General features: G+C 40.9%; 1 protein-coding gene and 7 non-coding genes across 8 annotated transcripts in view; all 8 read left to right on the forward strand.

Moving 5' to 3' along the window:
- mmp11a (matrix metallopeptidase 11a) overlaps positions 1 to 17,630 on the forward strand; it is a 66,432-nt gene that overhangs the window by 32,206 nt on the left and 16,596 nt on the right. The window lies entirely within an intron of this gene.
- Positions 1,587 to 1,659, forward strand: trnaa-agc (transfer RNA alanine (anticodon AGC)). The gene has a single exon. It is a non-coding gene; the product is annotated as a tRNA-Ala (tRNA).
- trnaa-agc (transfer RNA alanine (anticodon AGC)) lies at positions 4,662 to 4,734 on the forward strand. Its single transcript has one exon. It is a non-coding gene; the product is annotated as a tRNA-Ala (tRNA).
- On the forward strand, positions 7,903 to 7,975 carry trnaa-agc (transfer RNA alanine (anticodon AGC)). The gene has a single exon. It is a non-coding gene; the product is annotated as a tRNA-Ala (tRNA).
- Positions 12,106 to 12,178, forward strand: trnaa-agc (transfer RNA alanine (anticodon AGC)). Its single transcript has one exon. It is a non-coding gene; the product is annotated as a tRNA-Ala (tRNA).
- Positions 13,450 to 13,522, forward strand: trnaa-ugc (transfer RNA alanine (anticodon UGC)). Its single transcript has one exon. It is a non-coding gene; the product is annotated as a tRNA-Ala (tRNA).
- On the forward strand, positions 13,951 to 14,023 carry trnag-ucc (transfer RNA glycine (anticodon UCC)). The gene has a single exon. It is a non-coding gene; the product is annotated as a tRNA-Gly (tRNA).
- trnaa-agc (transfer RNA alanine (anticodon AGC)) lies at positions 17,546 to 17,618 on the forward strand. Its single transcript has one exon. It is a non-coding gene; the product is annotated as a tRNA-Ala (tRNA).

A 17,630-nucleotide genomic window follows, 5' to 3' on the forward strand; every position in this document is an offset into this window, starting at 1 on the left:
CTGCAGACTGACTGTGGTTATTTTTCCGTCTTTGATGATTATTTAGAATTTTCAATGATGGAGAAATTCCCTGGAAATGTGTGGGGAATTAGCTCAAGTGGTAGAGCGCTCGCTTAGCATGTGAGAGGTAGTGGGATCAAAGCCCACATTCTCCATTTGCATTTGCTCTGCAACCTGACTGTGGATATTTTCCCGTTTTTGATGATGATTTAGAATTTTCAATGATGGTGATATTCCCTGCGATTGTGTGGGGAATTAGCTCAAGTGGTAGAGTGCTCGCTTATCATGTGAGAGGTAGTGGGGTCAATGCCCACATTCGCCATTTGGATTTGCTCTGCAGACTGACTGTGGTTATTTTTCCGGCTTTGATGATTATTTAGAATTTTCAATGATGGAGATATTCTCTGGAAATGTGTGGGGAATTAGCTCAAGTGGTAGAGCGCTCGCTTAGCATGTGAGAGGTAGTGGGATCAATGCCCACATTCTCCATTTGCATTTGCTCTGCAGACTGACTGTGGTTATTTTTCCGTCTTTGATGATTATTTAGAATTTTCAATGATGGAGAAATTCTCTGGAAATGTGTGGGGAATTAGCTCAAGTGGTAGAGCGCTCGCTTTGCATGTGAGAGGTAGTGGGATCAATGCCCACATTCTCCATTTGCATTTGCTCTGCAACCTGACTGTGGTTATTTTTCCGTTTTTGATGATGATTTAGAATTTTCAATGATGGTGATATTCCCTTGAATTGTATGGGGAATTAGCTCAAGTGGTAGAGTGCTCGCTTAGCATGTGAGAGGTAGTGGGATCAATGCCCACATTCCCCATTTGCATTTGCTCTGCAACCTGACTGTGCATATATTTCCTTTTTTGATGATTATTTAGAATTTTCAATGATGGTGATATTCTTGTGTAGTGTGTGGGGAATTAGCTCAAGTGGTAGAGCGCTCGCTTCGCATGTGAGAGGTAGTGGGATCAATGCCCACATTCTCCATTTGCATTTGCTCCGCAGACTGACTGTGGTTATTTTTCCGTTTTTGATGATTATTTAAAATTTTCAATGATGGTGATATTCCTTGGAATTGTGTGGGGAATTAGCTCAAGTGGTAGAGCCCTCGCTTAGCATGTGAGAGGTAGTGGGATCATTTGCCCACATTCTCCATTTGCATTTGCTCTGCAACCTGACTGTGGATATTTTTCCGTCTTTGATGATGATTTAGAATTTTCAATGATGGTGATATTCCCTTGAATTTTATGGGGAATTAGCTCAAGTGGTAGAGCGCTCGCTTAGCATGTGAGAGGTAGTGGGATCAATGCCCACATTCTCCATTTACATTTGCTCTGCAGACTGACTGTGGTTATTTTTCCGTCTTTGATGATTATTTAGAATTTTCAATGATGGAGAAATTCTCTGGAAATGTGTGGGGAATTAGCTCAAGTGGTAGAGCGCTCGCTTTGCATGTGAGAGGTAGTGGGATCAATGCCCACATTCTCCATTTGCATTTGCTCTGCAACCTGACTGTGGATATTTTCCCGTTTTTGATGATGATTTAGAATTTTCAATGATGGTGATATTCCCTGCGATTGTGTGGGGAATTAGCTCAAGTGGTAGAGCGCTCGCTTAGCATGTGAGAGGTAGTGGGATCAATACCCACATTCTCCATTTGCATTTGCTCTGCAACCTGACTGTGGATATTTTTCCGTTTTTGATGATGATTTAGAATTTTCAATGATGGAGATATTCTCTGGAAATGTGTGGGGAATTAGCTCAAGTGGTAGAGCGCTCGCTTAGCATGTGAGAGGTAGTGGGATCAATGCCCACATTCTCCATTTACATTTGCTCTGCAGACTGACAGTGGTTATTTTTCCGTCCGTCTTTGATGATTAGTTAGAATTTTCAATGATGGTGATATTACCTTGAATTATATGGGGAATTAGCTCAAGTGGTAGAGCGCTCGCTTATCATGTGAGAGGTAGTGGGGTCAATGCCGACATTCGCCATTTGCATTTGCTCTGCAACCTGACTGTGGATATATTTCCGTTTTTGATGATTATTTAGAATTTTCAATGATGCTGATATTCCCCTGAATTGTATGGGGAATTAGCTCTAATGGAAGAGTTCTCGTTTCGCATGTGAGAGGTGATTTGCGTTGCAATCTGAGTTGTCAATTTGTGATTGATGATGATCTTGATTTTAATGAGGATATTTTCATATTATGTGTGGGAATTAGCTCAAGTGGTAGAGCGCTCGCTTTGCATGTGAGAGGTAGTGGGATCAATGCCCACATACTCCATTTGCATTTGCTCTGCAACCTGACTGTGGATATTTTCCCGTTTTTGATGATGATTTAGAATTGTCAATGATGGAGATATTCTCTGGAAATGTGTGGGGAATTAGCTCAAGTGGTAGAGCGCTCGCTTTGCATGTGAGAGGTAGTGGGATCAATGCCCACATTCTCCATTTGCTCTGCAACCTGACTGTGGATTTTTTCCCGTTTTTGATGATGATTTAGAATTTTCAATGATGGTGATATTCCCATGAATTGTATGGGGAATTAGCTCAAGTGGTAGAGCGCTCGCTTAGCATGTGAGAGGTAGTGGGATCAATGCCCACATTCTCCATTTGCTCTGCAGACTGACTATGGTTATTTTTCCGTTTTTGATGATTATTTAGGATTTTCATTGATGGTGATATTCTTGAGTAGTGTGTGGGGAATTAGCGCAAGTGGTAGAGCGCTCGCTTCGCATGTGAGAGGTAGTGGGATCAATGCCCATATTCTCCGTTTGCATTTCCTCTGTAGACTGACTGTGATTATATTTCCGTTTTTGATGATTATTTAGAAATTTCAATGATGGTGATATTCCTTGCAATTGTATGGGGAATAAGCTCAAGTGGTAGAGTTCTCGTTTTGCATGTGAGATGTGATTTGCGTTGCAATCTGAATTGTCCATTTGTGATTGATGATGATCTCGATTTTAATGATGATATTTTCATATTATGTGTGGGGAATATGCTCAAGTGGTAGAGCGCTAGCTTTGCATGTGAGAGGTAGTGGGATCAATGCCCACATTCTCCATTTGCATTTGCTCGGCAGACTGACTGTGGTTATTTTTCCGTTTTTGATGAATATTTAAAATTTTCAATGATGGTGATATTGCTTGGAATTGTGTGGGGAATTAGCTCAAGTGGTAGAGCCCTCGCTTAGCATGTGAGAGGTAGTGGCATCAATACCCAAATTCTCCATTTGCATTTGCTCTGCAACCTGACTGTGGATATTTTTCCGTCTTTGATGATGATTTAGAATTTTCAATGATGGTGATATTCCCTTGAATTTTATGGGGAATTAGCTCAAGTGGCAGAGCGCTCGCTTAGCATGTGAGTGGTAGTGGGATCAATGCCCACATTTTCCATTTACATTTGCTCGGCAGACTAACTGTGGTTATTTTTCAGTTTTTGATGATTATTTAGAATTTTCAATGATGGTGATATTGCCTAGGATTGTGTGGGGAATTAGCTCAAGTGGTAGAGCGCTCGCTTAGCATGTGAGAGGTAGTGGGATCAATGCCCACATTTTCCATTTACATTTGCTCGGCAGACTAACTGTGGTTATTTTTCAGTTTTTGATGATTATTTAGAATTTTCAATGATGGTGATATTGCCTAGGATTGTGTGGGGAATTAGCTCAAGTGGTAGAGCGCTCGCTTAGCATGTGAGAGGTAGTGGGATCAATGCCCACATTCTCCATTTACATTTGCTCGGCAGACTGACTGTGGTTATTTTTCCGTTTTTTATGATTATTTAGAATTTTCAATGATGGTGATATTCCCTTGAACTCTATGGGGACTTAGTTCAAGTGGTAGAGCGCTCGCTTATCATGTGAAAGGTAGTGGGATCGATGCCCACATTCTCCACTTTGATTTGCGTTGCCAGCTGAGTTTTCCATTTGTGGTTGATAATGATTTAGAATTTTATTGATATTTTTGTATTATGTGTGGGGAATTACCTGAAGTGGTAGAGCGCTCGCTTCATATGTGAGAGGTAGTGGGATCTATGTGCTCAGTCTCCATTTGGTCTTGCTTATCAGAGGGAGCGTGTGATTATTTTTCCGTTTTTGATGATTATTTAGAATTTTCAATGATGGTGATATTCCCTTGGATTGTATGGGGAATTAGCTCAAGTGGTAGAGCGCTCGCTTAGCATGTGAGAGGTAGTGGGATCAATGCCGACATTCTCCATTTGCATTTGCTCTGCAACCTGACTGTGCATATATTTCCTTTTTTGATGATTATTTAGAATTTTCAATGATGGTGATATTCTTGTGTAGTGTGTGGGGAATTAGCTCAAGTGGTAGAGCGCTCGCTTCGCATGTGAGAGGTAGTGGGATCAATGCCCACATTCTCCATTTGCATTTGCTCGGCAGACTGACTGTGGTTATTTTTCCGTTTTTGATGATTATTTAAAATTTTCAATGATGGTGATATTCCTTGGAATTGTGTGGGGAATTAGCTCAAGTGGTAGAGCCCTCGCTTAGCATGTGAAAGGTAGTGGGATCATTTGCCCACATTCTCCATTTGCATTTGCTCTGCAACCTGACTGTGGATATTTTTCCGTCTTTGATGATGATTTAGAATTTTCAATGATGGTGATATTCCCTTGAATTTTATGGGGAATTAGCTCAAGTGGTAGAGCGCTCGCTTAGCATGTGAGAGGTAGTGGGATCAATACCCACATTCTCCATTTGCATTTGCTCTGCGACCTGACAGTGGATATTTTTCCGTCTTTGATGATGATTTAGAATTTTCAATGATGGTAATATTCCCTTGAATTTTATGGGGAATTAGCTCAAGTGGTAGAGCGCTCGCTTAGCATGTGAGTGGTAGTGGGATCAATGCCCACATTTTCCATTTACATTTGCCCGGCAGACTAACTGTGGTTATTTTTCAGTTTTTGATGATTATTTAGAATTTTCAATGATGGTGATATTGCCTGGGATTATGTGGGGAATTAGCTCAAGTGGTAGAGCGCTCGCTTAGCATGTGAGAGGTAGTGGGATCAATGCCCACATTCTCCACTTTGATTTGCGTTGCCAGCTGAGTTTTCCATTTGTGGTTGATAATGATTTAGAATTTTATTGATATTTTTGTATTATGTGTGGGGAATTACCTGAAGTGGTAGAGCGCTCGCTTCATATGTGAGAGGTAGTGGGATCTATGTGCTCAGTCTCCATTTGGTCTTGCTTATCAGAGGGAGCGTGTGATTATTTTTCCGTTTTTGATGATGATTTAGAATTTTCAATGATGGTGATATTCCCTGCATTTGTGTGGGGAATTAGCTCAAGTGGTAGAGCGCTCGCTTAGCATGTGAGAGGTAGTGGGATCAATGCTCACATTCTCCATTTACATTTGCTCTGCAGACTGACTGTGGTTATTTTTCCGTCTTTGATGATTAGTTAGAATTTTCAATGATGGTGATATTACCTTGAATTGTATGGGGAAATAGCTCAAGTGGAAGAGTTCTCGCTTTGCATGTGAGAGGTAGTGGGATCAATGCCCACATTCTCCATTTGCATTTGCTCTGCAACCTGACTGTGGATATATTTCCGTTTTTGATGATTATTTAGAATTTTCAATGATGCTGATATTCCCTGGAATTGTATGGGGAATTAGCTCTAATGGAAGAGTTCTCGTTTCGCATGTGAGAGGTGATTTGCGTTGCAATCTGAGTTGTCAATTTGTGATTGATGATGATCTTGATTTTAATGATGATATTTTCGTATTATGTGTGGGGAATTAGCTCAAGTGGTAGAGCGCTCGCTTTGCATGTGAGCGGTAGTGGGATCAATGCCCACATTCTCCATTTGCATTTGCTCTGCAACCTGACTGTGGATATTTTCTAGTTTTTGATGATGATTTAGAATTTTCAATGATGGAGATATTCTCTGGAAATGTGTGGGGAATTAGCTCAAGTGGTAGAGCGCTCGCTTTGCATGTGAGAGGTAGTGGGATCAATGCCCACATTCTCCATTTGCATTTGCTCTGCAACCTGACTGTGGATTTTTTCCCGTTTTTGATGATGATTGGGAATTTTCAATGATGGTGATATTTCCGTGAATTGTATGGGGAATTAGCTCAAGTGGTAGAGCGCTCGCTTAGCATGTGAGAGGTAGTGGGATCAATGCCCACATTCTCCATTTGCTCTGCAGACTGACTGTGGTTATTATTCCGTTTTTGATGATTATTTAGGATTTTCATTGATGGTGATATTTCCGTGAATTGTATGGGGAATTAGCTCAAGTGGTAGAGCGCTCGCTTCGCATGTGAGAGGTAGTGTGATCAATGCCCATATTCTCCATCTCCGTTTGCATTTCCTCTGTAGAGTGACTGTGATTATATTTCCGTTTTTGATGATTATTTAGAAATTTCAATGATGGTGATATTCCTTGCAATTGTATGGGGAATAAGCTCAAGTGGTAGAGTTCTCGTTTCGCATGTGAGATGTGATTTGCGTTGCAATCTGAATTGTCCATTTGTGATTGATGATGATCTCGATTTTAATGATGATATTTTCATATTATGTGTGGGGAATATGCTCAAGTGGTAGAGCGCTAGCTTTGCATGTGAGAGGTAGTGGGATCAATGCCCACATTCTCCATTTGCATTTGCTCGGCAGACTGACTGTGGTTATTTTTCCGTTTTTGATGATTATTTAAAATTTTCAATGATGGTGATATTGCTTGGAATTGTGTGGGGAATTAGCTCAAGTGGTAGAGCCCTCGCTTAGCATGTGAGAGGTAGTGGCATCAATACCCACATTCTCCATTTGCATTTGCTCTGCGACCTGACTGTGGATATTTTTCCGTCTTTGATGATGATTTAGAATTTTCAATGATGGTAATATTCCCTTGAATTTTATGGGGAATTAGCACAAGTGGTAGAGCGCTCGCTTAGCATGTGAGTGGTAGTGGGATCAATGCCCACATTTTCCATTTACATTTGCCCGGCAGACTAACTGTGGTTATTTTTCAGTTTTTGATGATTATTTAGAATTTTCAATGATGGTGATATTGCCTGGGATTATGTGGGGAATTAGCTCAAGTGGTAGAGCGCTCGCTTAGCATGTGAGAGGTAGTGGGATCAATGCCCACATTCTCCACTTTGATTTGCGTTGCCAGCTGAGTTTTCCATTTGTGGTTGATAATGATTTAGAATTTTATTGATATTTTTGTATTATGTGTGGGGAATTACCTGAAGTGGTAGAGCGCTCGCTTCATATGTGAGAGGTAGTGGGATCTACGTGCTCAGTCTCCATTTGGTCTTGCTTATCAGAGGGAGCGTGTGATTATTTTTCCGTTTTTGATGATTATTTAGAATTTTCAATGATGGTGATATTCCCTTGGATTGTATGGGGAATTAGCTCAAGTGGTAGAGCGCTCGCTTAGCATGTGAGAGGTAGTGGGATCAATGCCGACATTCTCCATTTGCATTTGCTCTGCAACCTGACTGTGCATATATTTCCTTTTTTGATGATTATTTAGAATTTTCAATGATGGTGATATTCTTGTGTAGTGTGTGGGGAATTAGCTCAAGTGGTAGAGCGCTCGCTTCGCATGTGAGAGGTAGTGGGATCAATGCCCACATTCTCCATTTGCATTTGCTCGGCAGACTGACTGTGGTTATTTTTCCGTTTTTGATGATTATTTAAAATTTTCAATGATGGTGATATTCCTTGGAATTGTGTGGGGAATTAGCTCAAGTGGTAGAGCCCTCGCTTAGCATGTGAGAGGTAGTGGGATCATTTGCCCACATTCTCCATTTGCATTTGCTCTGCAACCTGACTGTGGATATTTTTCCGTCTTTGATGATGATTTAGAATTTTCAATGATGGTGATATTCCCTTGAATTTTATGGGGAATTAGCTCAAGTGGTAGAGCGCTCGCTTAGCATGTGAGAGGTAGTGGGATCAATACCCACATTCTCCATTTGCATTTGCTCTGCGACCTGACAGTGGATATTTTTCCGTCTTTGATGATGATTTAGAATTTTCAATGATGGTAATATTCCCTTGAATTTTATGGGGAATTAGCTCAAGTGGTAGAGCGCTCGCTTAGCATGTGAGTGGTAGTGGGATCAATGCCCACATTTTCCATTTACATTTGCCCGGCAGACTAACTGTGGTTATTTTTCAGTTTTTGATGATTATTTAGAATTTTCAATGATGGTGATATTGCCTGGGATTATGTGGGGAATTAGCTCAAGTGGTAGAGCGCTCGCTTAGCATGTGAGAGGTAGTGGGATCAATGCCCACATTCTCCACTTTGATTTGCGTTGCCAGCTGAGTTTTCCATTTGTGGTTGATAATGATTTAGAATTTTATTGATATTTTTGTATTATGTGTGGGGAATTACCTGAAGTGGTAGAGCGCTCGCTTCATATGTGAGAGGTAGTGGGATCTATGTGCTCAGTCTCCATTTGGTCTTGCTTATCAGAGGGAGCGTGTGATTATTTTTCCGTTTTTGATGATGATTTAGAATTTTCAATGATGGTGATATTCCCTGCATTTGTGTGGGGAATTAGCTCAAGTGGTAGAGCGCTCGCTTAGCATGTGAGAGGTAGTGGGATCAATGCTCACATTCTCCATTTACATTTGCTCTGCAGACTGACTGTGGTTATTTTTCCGTCTTTGATGATTAGTTAGAATTTTCAATGATGGTGATATTACCTTGAATTGTATGGGGAAATAGCTCAAGTGGAAGAGTTCTCGCTTTGCATGTGAGAGGTAGTGGGATCAATGCCCACATTCTCCATTTGCATTTGCTCTGCAACCTGACTGTGGATATATTTCCGTTTTTGATGATTATTTAGAATTTTCAATGATGCTGATATTCCCTGGAATTGTATGGGGAATTAGCTCTAATGGAAGAGTTCTCGTTTCGCATGTGAGAGGTGATTTGCGTTGCAATCTGAGTTGTCAATTTGTGATTGATGATGATCTTGATTTTAATGATGATATTTTCGTATTATGTGTGGGGAATTAGCTCAAGTGGTAGAGCGCTCGCTTTGCATGTGAGCGGTAGTGGGATCAATGCCCACATTCTCCATTTGCATTTGCTCTGCAACCTGACTGTGGATATTTTCTAGTTTTTGATGATGATTTAGAATTTTCAATGATGGAGATATTCTCTGGAAATGTGTGGGGAATTAGCTCAAGTGGTAGAGCGCTCGCTTTGCATGTGAGAGGTAGTGGGATCAATGCCCACATTCTCCATTTGCATTTGCTCTGCAACCTGACTGTGGATTTTTTCCCGTTTTTGATGATGATTTAGAATTTTCAATGATGGTGATATTTCCGTGAATTGTATGGGGAATTAGCTCAAGTGGTAGAGCGCTCGCTTAGCATGTGAGAGGTAGTGGGATCAATGCCCACATTCTCCATTTGCTCTGCAGACTGACTGTGGTTATTATTCCGTTTTTGATGATTATTTAGGATTTTCATTGATGGTGATATTTCCGTGAATTGTATGGGGAATTAGCTCAAGTGGTAGAGCGCTCGCTTCGCATGTGAGAGGTAGTGTGATCAATGCCCATATTCTCCATCTCCGTTTGCATTTCCTCTGTAGAGTGACTGTGATTATATTTCCGTTTTTGATGATTATTTAGAAATTTCAATGATGGTGATATTCCTTGCAATTGTATGGGGAATAAGCTCAAGTGGTAGAGTTCTCGTTTCGCATGTGAGATGTGATTTGCGTTGCAATCTGAATTGTCCATTTGTGATTGATGATGATCTCGATTTTAATGATGATATTTTCATATTATGTGTGGGGAATATGCTCAAGTGGTAGAGCGCTAGCTTTGCATGTGAGAGGTAGTGGGATCAATGCCCACATTCTCCATTTGCATTTGCTCGGCAGACTGACTGTGGTTATTTTTCCGTTTTTGATGATTATTTAAAATTTTCAATGATGGTGATATTGCTTGGAATTGTGTGGGGAATTAGCTCAAGTGGTAGAGCCCTCGCTTAGCATGTGAGAGGTAGTGGCATCAATACCCACATTCTCCATTTGCATTTGCTCTGCGACCTGACTGTGGATATTTTTCCGTCTTTGATGATGATTTAGAATTTTCAATGATGGTAATATTCCCTTGAATTTTATGGGGAATTAGCACAAGTGGTAGAGCGCTCGCTTAGCATGTGAGTGGTAGTGGGATCAATGCCCACATTTTCCATTTACATTTGCCCGGCAGACTAACTGTGGTTATTTTTCAGTTTTTGATGATTATTTAGAATTTTCAATGATGGTGATATTGCCTGGGATTATGTGGGGAATTAGCTCAAGTGGTAGAGCGCTCGCTTAGCATGTGAGAGGTAGTGGGATCAATGCCCACATTCTCCACTTTGATTTGCGTTGCCAGCTGAGTTTTCCATTTGTGGTTGATAATGATTTAGAATTTTATTGATATTTTTGTATTATGTGTGGGGAATTACCTGAAGTGGTAGAGCGCTCGCTTCATATGTGAGAGGTAGTGGGATCTATGTGCTCAGTCTCCATTTGGTCTTGCTTATCAGAGGGAGCGTGTGATTATTTTTCCGTTTTTGATGATGATTTAGAATTTTCAATGATGGTGATATTCCCTTGAATTGTATGGGGAATTAGCTCAAGTGGTAGACCGCTCGCTTAGCATGTGAGAGGTAGTGGGATCAATGCCCACATTCTCCATTTGCATTTGCTCTGCAACCTGACTGTGCATATATTTCCTTTTTTGATGATGATTTAGAATTTTCAATGATGGTGATATTCCCTTGAATTGTATGGGGAATTAGCTCAAGTGGTAGAGCGCTCGCTTCGCATGTGAGAGGTAGTGGGATCAATGCCCACATTCTCCATTTGCATTTGCTCGGCAGACTGACTGTGGTTATTTTTCCGTTTTTGATGATTATTTAAAATTTTCAATGATGGTGATATTCCTTGGAATTGTGTGGGGAATTAGCTCAAGTGGTAGAGCCCTCGCTTAGCATGTGAGAGGTAGTGGGATCATTTGCCCACATTCTCCATTTGCATTTGCTCTGCAACCTGACTGTGGATATTTTTCCGTCTTTGATGATGATTTAGAATTTTCAATGATGGTGATATTCCCTTGAATTTTATGGGGAATTAGCTCAAGTGGTAGAGCGCTCGCTTAGCATGTGAGAGGTAGTGGGATCAATGCCCACATTCTCCATTTACATTTGCTCTGCAGACTGACTGTGGTTATATTTCCGTCTTTGATGATTATTTAGAATTTTCAATGATGGAGAAATTCTCTGGAAATGTGTGGGGAATTAGCTCAAGTGGAAGAGCGCTCGCTTTGCATGTGAGAGGTAGTGGGATCAATGCCCACATTCTCCATTTGCATTTGCTCTGCAACCTGACTGTGGATTTTTTCCCGTTTTTGATGATGATTTAGAATTTTCAATGATGGTGATATTCCCATGAATTGTATGGGGAATTAGCTCAAGTGGTAGAGCGCTCGCTTAGCATGTGAGAGGTAGTGGGATCAATGCCCACATTCTCCATTTGCTCTGCAGACTGACTGTGGTTATTTTTCCGTCTTTGATGATTATTTAGAATTTTCAATGATGGAGATATTCTCTGGAAATGTGTGGCGAATTAGCTCAAGTGGTAGAGCGCTCGCTTCGCATGTGAGAGGTAGTGGGATCAATGCCCATATTCTCCATCTCCGTTTGCATTTCCTCTGTAGACTGACTGTGATTATATTTCCGTTTTTGATGATTATTTAGAAATTTCAATGATGGTGATATTCCTTGCAATTGTATGGGGAATAAGATCAAGTGGTAGAATTCTCGTTTCGCATGTGAGATGTGATTTGCGTTGCAATCTGAATTGTCCATTTGTGATTGATGATAATCTCGATTTTAATGATGATATTTTCATATTATGTGTGGGGAATATGCTCAAGTGGTAGAGCGCTCGCTTTGCATGTGAGAGGTAGTGGGATCAATGCCCACATTCTCCATTTGCATTTGCTCTGCAGACTGACTGTGGTAATTTTTCCGTTTTTGATGATGATTTAGAATTTTCAATGATGGTGATATTCCCATGAATTTTATGGGGAATTAGCTCAAGTGGTAGAGTGCTCGCTTAGCATGTGAGAGGTAGTGGGATCAATTCCCACATTCTCCATTTGCATTTGCTCGGCAGACTGACTGTGGTTATTTTTCCGTTTTTGATGATTATTTAAAATTTTCAATGATGGTGATATTCCTTGGAATTGTGTGGGGAATTAGCTCAAGTGGTAGAGCCCTCGCTTAGCATGTGAGAGGTAGTGGGATCAATTGCCCACATTCTCTATTTGCATTTGCTCTGCAACCTGACTGTGGATATTTTTCCGTCTTTGATGATGATTTAGAATTTTCAATGATGGTGATATTCCCTTGAATTTTATGGGGAATTAGCTCAAGTGGTAGAGCGCTCGCTTAGCATGTGAGAGGTAGTGAGATCAATACCCACATTCTCCATTTACATTTGCTCTGCAGACTGACTGTGGTTATTTTTCCGTTTTTGATGATTATTTAGAATTTTCAATGATGGTCATATTCCCTGGAATTGCGTGGGGAAGTAGCTCAAGTGGTAGAGCAATCGCTTCGCATGTGAGAGGTAGTGGGATCAATGCCCACTTTCTCCATTTGCATTTGCTCTGCAACCTGACTGTGCATATATTTCCGTTTTTGATGATGATTTAGAATTTTCAATGATGGTGATATTCTTGTGTCGTGTGTGGGGAATTAGCTCAAGTGGTAGAGCGCTCGCTTCGCATGTGAGAGGTAGTGGGATCAATGCCCATATTCTCCATCTCCGTTTGCATTTACTCTGTAGACTAACTGTAATTATATTTCCGTTTTTGATGATTATTTAGAAATTTCAATGATGGTGATATTCTTGTGTAGTGTGTGGGGAATTAGCTCAAGTGGTAGAGCGCTCGCTTCGCATGTGAGAGGTAGTGGGATCAATGCCCACATTCTCCATTTGCATTTGCTCGGCAGACTGACTGTGGTTATTTTTCCGTTTTTGATGATTATTTAAAATTTTCAATGATGGTTATATTCCCTTGGATTGTATGGGGAATTAGCTCAAGTGGTAGAGCGCTCGCTTAGCATGTGAGAGGTAGTGGGATCAATTGCCCACATTCTCTATTTGCATTTGCTCTGCAACCTGACTGTGGATATTTTTCCGTCTTTGATGATGATTTAGAATTTTCAATGATGGTGATATTCCCTTGAATTTTATGGGGAATTAGCTCAAGTGGTAGAGCGCTCGCTTAGCATGTGAGAGGTAGTGGGATCAATGCCCACATTCTCCATTTACATTTGCTCTGCAGACTGACTGTGGTTATTTTTCCGTCTTTGATGATTATTTAGAATTTTCAATGATGGAGAAATTCCCTGGAAATGTGTGGGGAATTAGCTCAAGTGGTAGAGCGCTCGCTTTGCATGTGAGAGGTAGTGGGATCAATACCCACATTCTCCATTTGCATTTGCTCTGCAACCTGACTGTGGATATTTTCCCGTTTTTGATGATGATTTAGAATTTTCAATGATGGTGATATTCCCTGCGATTGTGTGGGGAATTAGCTCAAGTGGTAGAGCGCTCGCTTAGCATGTGAGAGGTAGTGGGATCAATGCCCACATTCTCCATTTGCATTTGCTCTGCAACCTGACTGTGGATATTTTTCCGTTTTTGATGATTATTTAGAATTTTCAATAATGGTGATATTCACTGGAATTGTGTGGGGAATTAGCTCAAGTGGTAGAGCGCTCGCTTAGAATGTGAGAGGTATTGGGGTCAATGCCCACATTCTCCATTTGCATTTGCTCTGCAACCTGACTGTGGATACTTTTCCGTTTTTGATGATGATTTAGAATTTTCAATGATGGAGATATTCCCTGGAAATGTGTGGGGAATTAGCTCAAGTGGTAGAGCGCTCGCTTTCCATGTGAGAGGTAGTGGGATCGATGCCCACATTCTCCACTTTGATTTGCGTTGCCAGCTGAGTTTTCCATTTGTGGTTGATAATGATTTAGAATTTTATTGATATTTTTGTATTATGTGTGGGGAATTACCTGAAGTGGTAGAGCGCTCGCTTCATATGTGAGAGGTAGTGGGATCTATGTGCTCAGTCTCCATTTGGTCTTGCTTATCAGAGGGAGCGTGTGCATATATTTCCTTTTTTGATGATGATTTAGAATTTTCAATGATGGTGACATTCCCTTGAATTGTATGGGGAATTAGCTCAAGTGGTAGAGCGCTCGCTTAGCATGTGAGAGGTAGTGGGATCAATGCCCACATTCTCCATTTGCATTTGCTCTGCAACCTGACTGTGCATATATTTCCTTTTTTGATGATTATTTAGAATTTTCAATGATGGTGATATTCTTGTGTAGTGTGTGGGGAATTAGCTCAAGTGGTAGAGCGCTCGCTTCGCATGTGAGAGGTAGTGGGATCAATGCCCACATTCTCCATTTGCATTTGCTCGGCAGACTGACTGTGGTTATTTTTCCGTTTTTGATGATTATTTAAAATTTTCAATGACGGTGATATTCCTTGGAATTGTGTGGGGAATTAGCTCAAGTGGTAGAGCCCTCGCTTAGCATGTGAGAGGTAGTGGGATCAATGCCCACATTCTCCATTTGCATTTGTTCTGCAACCTGACTGTGGATATTTTTCTTTGATGATGATTTAGAATTTTCAATGATGGTGATATTCCTTGGAATTGTGTGGGGAATTAGCTCAAGTGGTAGAGCGCTCGCTTCGCATGTGAGAGGTAGTGGGATCAATGCCCACATTCTCCATTTGCATTTGCTCGGCAGACTGACTGTGGTTATTTTTCCGTTTTTGATGATTATTTAAAATTTTCAATGATGGTGATATTCCTTGGAATTGTGTGGGGAATTAGCTCAAGTGGTAGAGCGCTCGCTTAGCATGTGAGAGGTAGTGGGATCAATGCCCACATTCTCCATTTACATTTGCTCTGCAGACTGACTGTGGTTATTTTTCCGTCTTTGATGATTATTTAGAATTTTCAATGATGGAGAAATTCCCTGGAAATGTGTGGGGAATTAGCTCAAGTGGTAGAGCGCTCGCTTTGCATGTGAGAGGTAGTGGGATCAATGCCCACATTCTCCATTTGCATTTGCTCTGCAACCTGACTGTGGATATTTTCCCGTTTTTGATGATGATTTAGAATTTTCAATGATGGTGATATTCCCTGCGATTGTGTGGGGAATTAGCTCAAGTGGTAGAGTGCTCGCTTAGCATGTGAGAGGTAGTGGGATCAATGCCCACATTCTCCATTTGCATTTGCTCTGCAACCTGACTGTGGATATTTTTCCGTTTTTGATGATTATTTAGAATTTTCAATGATGGTGATATTCCCTTGAATTTTATGGGGAATTAGCTCAAGTGGTAGAGCGCTCGCTTAGCATGTGAGAGGTAGTGGGATCAATGCCCACATTCTCCGTTTACATTTGCTCTGCAGACTGACAGTGGTTATTTTTCCGTCCGTCTTTGATGATTATTTAGAATTTTCAATGATGGTGATATTCCCTGGAATTGTGTGGGGAATTAGCTCAAGTGGTAGAGCGCTCGCTTAGCATGTGAGAGGTAGTGGGATCAATGCCCACATTCTCCATTTGCATTTGCTCTGCAACCTGACTGTGGTTATTTTTCCGTTTTTAAGATAAGATAAGATAAGATAAGATGTCCTTTATTAGTCCCACAATGGGGAAATTTGAGGTGTTACAGCAGCAAAGATATAGATCACACAGAGTCGGCGGCGTAATGTAGCCGTTAATGTATAACATTAGCAGCAGACATTCAGAAAAAGCATGCAAATATACACAGTATAAACGTATCTAAGTGTAAGGAAACACTCCTAATGTTTGTCCATTATACGGAGGGGGAAACGCTGTAATGATAAAAACTACTGAATGATTGAAAATACTGCAATCATAAAAATATTGCAATGATAAAAGTACTATAATGGTAAGAGTACTGAAATGATAGAAAAGTACTGCATGATAGAAAATACTGCAATGGTAAAAGTACTGTAATAGTAAAAGTACTGCAACGATAGAAAAATACTGCAATGATGAAAGTACTGCAATGGTAATAGTACTGCAATGGTAAAAGTACTGTAATAGTAAAAGTACTGCAACGATAGAAAAATACTGCAATGATGAAAGTACTGCAATGATAAAAGTACTGTAATAGTGAACATCCTGCAGTGGTAGAAATACTACAGTGATAGAAGTATTGTAATAAGAATACTGTAATGGTAAACAAAATACATCATTGGTCAATATTTAAGTACACCCTTGGCTGAAAGTACAGTAGTAGTTAATATTGCATCCTAGGACTGCACAATTGCACTAATGCCCTCCCGTTTGTAGGCCTGACCCAATGTTCTTGTTAAAAAGTCTGACAGCAGTCGGCAGGAAGGAGCGGCGAAATCTCTCTTTCGTACAGCGAGGGTGTAAAAGTCTGTCACTGAAGGAGCTGTAAAGTGTTCTCAGAGTGTCATTGAATGGGTGGGCTGGTTTGTCCAGCATTGATGACAGTTTTGCCGTCATCCTTCTGCCCCCCACTGAGTCCACAGAGTCCAGGGAGCAGCCCAGGACAGAGCTGGCCCTCCTCACCAGTTTGTTCAGTCTCTTTTTGTCTCGGCCCGAGATGCCTCCTGCGCTCGCTTAGCATGTGAGAGGTAGTGGGATCAATGCCCACATTCCCCATTTGCATTTGCTCTGCAACCTGACTGTGCATATATTTCCTTTTTTGATGATTATTTAGAATTTTCAATGATGGTGATATTCTTGTGTAGTGTGTGGGGAATTAGCTCAAGTGGTAGAGCGCTCGCTTCGCATGTGAGAGGTAGTGGGATCAATGCCCACATTCTCCATTTGCATTTGCTCGGCAGACTGACTGTGGTTATTTTTCCGTTTTTGATGATTATTTAAAATTTTCAATGATGGTGATATTCCTTGGAATTGTGTGGGGAATTAGCTCAAGTGGTAGAGCCCTCGCTTAGCATGTGAGAGGTAGTGGGATCATTTGCCCACATTCTCCATTTGCATTTGCTCTGCAACCTGACTGTGGATATATTTCCGTCTTTGATGATGATTTAGAATTTTCAATGATGGTGATATTCCCTTGAATTTTATGGGGAATTAGCTCAAGTGGTAGAGCGCTCGCTTAGCATGTGAGAGGTAGTGGGATCAATGCCCACATTCTCCATTTACATTTGCTCTGCAGACTGACTGTGGTTATTTTTCCGTCTTTGATGATTATTTAGAATTTTCAATGATGGAGAAATTCTCTGGAAATGTGTGGGGAATTAGCTCAAGTGGTAGAGCGCTCGCTTTGCATGTGAGAGGTAGTGGGATCAATGCCCACATTCTCCATTTTCATCTGCTCTGCAACCTGACTGTGGATATTTTCCCGTTTTTGATGATGATTTAGAATTTTCAATGATGGTGATATTCCCTGTGATTGTGTGGGGAATTAGCTCAAGTGGTAGAGCGCTCGCTTAGCATGTGAGAGGTAGTGGGATCAATACCCACATTCTCCATTTGCATTTGCT

This window comes from Idiotropiscis lumnitzeri, chromosome 1, assembly GCF_059441095.1.
Source record: "Idiotropiscis lumnitzeri isolate Australia: NSW breed Sydney's pygmy pipehorse chromosome 1, RoL_Ilum_1.0, whole genome shotgun sequence".
Taxonomy (NCBI): domain Eukaryota; kingdom Metazoa; phylum Chordata; class Actinopteri; order Syngnathiformes; family Syngnathidae; genus Idiotropiscis; species Idiotropiscis lumnitzeri.